Here is a 4,126-nt window from a genome sequence, read left to right as displayed (position 1 = left end):
TTCCGAATGTCAAACTTTGCTGCTACTGCTGCCAATTTCCAATAAAAGCAAAATTCCAAGAAAGTTGGAGAATGCATCAAAGTCACTTTCTTGAGAATTCTTCAATGCCAGCATTTCTCTATATCTTTCCATTTCAATTCTATTCTGGTGTCACTGTTCTTCTGGATAACGTAGAAATATCAAATATGCTGTTCTTTTGGAAGAGCCATTCCAAAACTTAATTTTAGGGTAATTAACTATTTAATCTAAAAAGTGTAGTGGAAATTGCTAATTTGTTTCTACTGTATAGTAAAATTATTGATTCTTTCATGAGATTTAATTTCGTTAAACTATTTAGTTATTTTATCTAAAAAAGCGTGCTTTAATTGTTAAGTGCAGGGATTGAATGGTAATTTTATATTAAATGTGAAAGATCAAATGGTCAAATATTATATAGTATTTAACGGTTAAAATGACACTTTTTAGACCAATGTTAAGATTTAATTTGTTAAACTATTTAGTTATTTGTAATGACTAATAAAAACTAAACCTAAGGAATGAAGTAATGATTTATTAAACAATAGGCATGAATTAGTATTTTCGATCAAATTTTTAAGGATTAAATAGTTAATTCTCCTTAATTTTAATATCCCAAAAATAACAATATATTTTTTAAAATATGCTCTTTTTTCTTTATTCATAGTAAGTCAAATGCATTTGAAGTTTAAAATACTCGATAGAGAATAATATTTTCTATTAATAATTCTCGACAAATCAATAAAAATATGTAATTGGAGATAATTGTTGAACCAAAAACCTCGTATCTTTAGTATAAGTATATAATTACAATATAATTCAATGTATTTTTAATATAATATTAAAAATTCATTTAATTATCTTATATTATTAAAATACATTTAGTTACTAAATTGCATTATATTCCTTTACAACTTACCAAATCTTTGTGAGAAAAGGAAACAATTTTTGTGAGATTATTTTTATTTTCTGGAATAAATTTTAGGCTTCATTGAAAACTAATGGGCTTAATTGTTAAACTTAAGTTCAGTAAATTCAACGGCCCACTTAAATTTTTAGTTTCAACCTACTTTTAATATAACTACTTGTTTTGGGCTATATATTAAGTGGACTTGGGGTTGGACATTTGATAAAATAAAAGAAATTGACATAATTTAAAATTAAACACTAAGAAAGCAAGAATTATAAGTTAAAATTTAAAATATAACTTTCAAATTTATTGGATATCATCATTTTAAAATTTTCAACTCTAATTGCTTTTTTAGAAAAAAAATTCATCTTTAATTACTAATTGTGGACATTCCAATCGATTTGGTTCAATTTGAGTTGAGTCAATTAAACAGCCTCTTTGACAGCTAAGAACTAGGAACAGATACGGACAGAGACTTTGTATTCGTCTTTCCAAAACATTCATATGTAGCATGGGCAGTTTTCTAACTAAATTATTTTCTTTTGAAAAATAAAAATTGACTTGATTATTTCGCTTTGGTTCTATTTTTATGAATAAAATTAAATCTTTTCAATTTAATTTAATTTGTTTTTCATATTTACTTAATTTGATTCGAATTCTATATTTAAAATTTGATTTTTCAATTGGGGCGATTCAATTGAACTGAATGCTCATCCTTTACCTTCATCATATCCATGCAAATAATGTTGAGTCCATAAAATTTTTTGCTTAGGGTTAGCAAATATATATATATATATATATATATATATATATATATATATATATATATATATATATATATATATATATATTTTCTGTCAAAGATGGGCGAATGGATCCCTTATTTACTAAGCTAGATGCAGTATACCTGCAAAAAGAAAGTAACACCAACTAACTGGAATATTATCACTTAAATTTGCTTAATTAAGATTACATTTGTGTTTGAAAAATAATTTATTTTGAAAAATATTATTTGATTGACTGGTTGACAAGATCGGAGAACAATGAGATTGGTTTTTTTTTTTTTTAATTATTACGAAAGAATCACAAGTCTTTAAGTTGGTGTTGTTACTGCAAAAGTCTTTGTTGTTTCTTACTGCTTCAAATGGAGCCACAAGAAAGGCTTTAGTGTGTTTTCAGCAAAATTAGTTATTTTTGTAGTTGTTAGTTATTTGAGTAGCTTTTTATGAAACGCTAAAACATTAAATGTTACACGAGTTAATTTTTTATAGTAATTCAAATGCTATATTATCGAACACTATAAAAAATAACGTTTAGCATTTTGATCGGTCAAAAACAGCGTGTAGCGTTTAAGCTATTATTGTTAAAGTTGATAAATATATAGGGATATATCCCAAAATCTTGAGATATATTTCCTATGAGTTGGTTTCTCTCTAAGATAAAGTCTTAACAAGCTGTTGCAATTTTGAAGGCCTTTTGGGATGCGACCTCTAAAATCATTTCCATTTGCCATATGGTAGGTGACCTCCCAATCTATTGTAATATATTTGTATACTTGATACTTTTGTCAAGTTTCCAGTTACAAGGAGTAGTATTGGCTGGAGACCAAGAAGACAAGATAAATTGACTCTAAATAAGGCTGTAAACGAGCCGAGTCGAGCTTTAGTGAGTTGGAGCTCGACTCAATAGGAATATACTCGAGCTTGAGCTTGGCTCGAGTTCTTTTCAAGCTCAAAAATCTAAGTTCGAGCTCAGCTCGTTTAAAAATAGCCCAGCTAGAGCTCGATTCAGGCTCAGCTCGATAAGCATAAATGAACAGAGCTCGAGCTCAAAATATATTAATCAAAATGACGTCGTTTTAATATAGATTTTAATTGATTTTGGCTCACGAGTTACCTCAAGAGCTCGGCACGATAAAGCGGGCTCGTGAGCTAATGACCCAAGTTCGAACTTAGCTCGATAATCTTATCGAACGAGCTCAAGCGAGCTTTTATTAAGCCGAATCTCACACAGTTCATAAGCAGCTTGTCTCGTTTACAGCCTTAGCTTTTTGTTTCAAGACTAGCTTTTCACTTTAGAAGTGCATTTGCATGAGTTTGAATAGCAGCCGCAGAAGCAAGGACATGGAAAGATAATATAATTAATAACATAGTAGTAAGTGAGAAGAACAGAATAAGGAATTGAAAGCAAATTTTCAAAAGAAAAAAACATAAATTTTAAAAATATTTTTTCCCCAAAAATAGCGATAAAGAGTAAGAAATAAAAAAGGGTGCCATGATGATTAAATTATTAGTTAGAAATTGCAATGCTTAAGAACTATTCGTTTTATTTATTTATTTTAGTTTTAATTAAAACAATGGTGTCACTGTTTGGATTTTTCATAATTTTGTAATGTATCAAAAAGTTGTATAAAGTTTTCAAGTTTAAACAAAACTACTTGCTTTCAAATTACTAATTTAACTAGATATAGACCTGCGGAACTAGTTACTCAATATTAGTATATTTTACAGTTTGTACAATTAAAATATATAAATTATAATTAACACATATTTTTTCCATTTCATTTTGTTTGCTTGTTATTTCTTTTTTGGATGTTCAAAATATTTGCAAGGTTTCTAAATTTATAAATATAAATAATTACTTTTTCATAATAACCTTTATGATTGCTGATTGAATGAATGACTTCTATTAATATCTTAATTACTTAATGGTATAAAATGGTAAAATAACTTTTGTTGACTAAATTATTAATATGCGTATTTTGTCAAACCATGCGAACAAAATGGGATGGAGTAAGTATTTTTTTCATATAATCTGAATTCTTTTATGGTTGTTGATTTTATAATCCTATTATTATAAACGTTTCGTTGGAATATAGATCATGCCATTAAACAAATAACACAAATATTAATTATCATTAATCTTCCGTAATTATCATAACAAATAACACAAATATTAATTATAATAACCTCCCGTAATTATCATAAATTTTGTTGCAATTTTGAATTTGAACTAATTTCTCATAAATTATCATAAATCTCTAATTTTTTGGTTCGACCAATAATACAAATACCAATCAGCATAAATTTTCCACAATTATCAAAAATTTTATGCTAATTTTTTTTTTTACCAATATCGCATATATTATCATATTTATTAATGGATTTTAAATAAGATGTACACATGAACAATAATAAAGGA

This window comes from Jatropha curcas, chromosome 7, assembly GCF_041381405.1.
Source record: "Jatropha curcas cultivar XTBG-Jc1 chromosome 7, XTBG_Jcur_1.0, whole genome shotgun sequence".
NCBI classification, from domain to species: Eukaryota; Viridiplantae; Streptophyta; class Magnoliopsida; order Malpighiales; family Euphorbiaceae; genus Jatropha; species Jatropha curcas.
The sequence above is the reverse complement of the archived record's forward strand: the minus strand, read 5'-3'. Positions refer to the sequence as shown.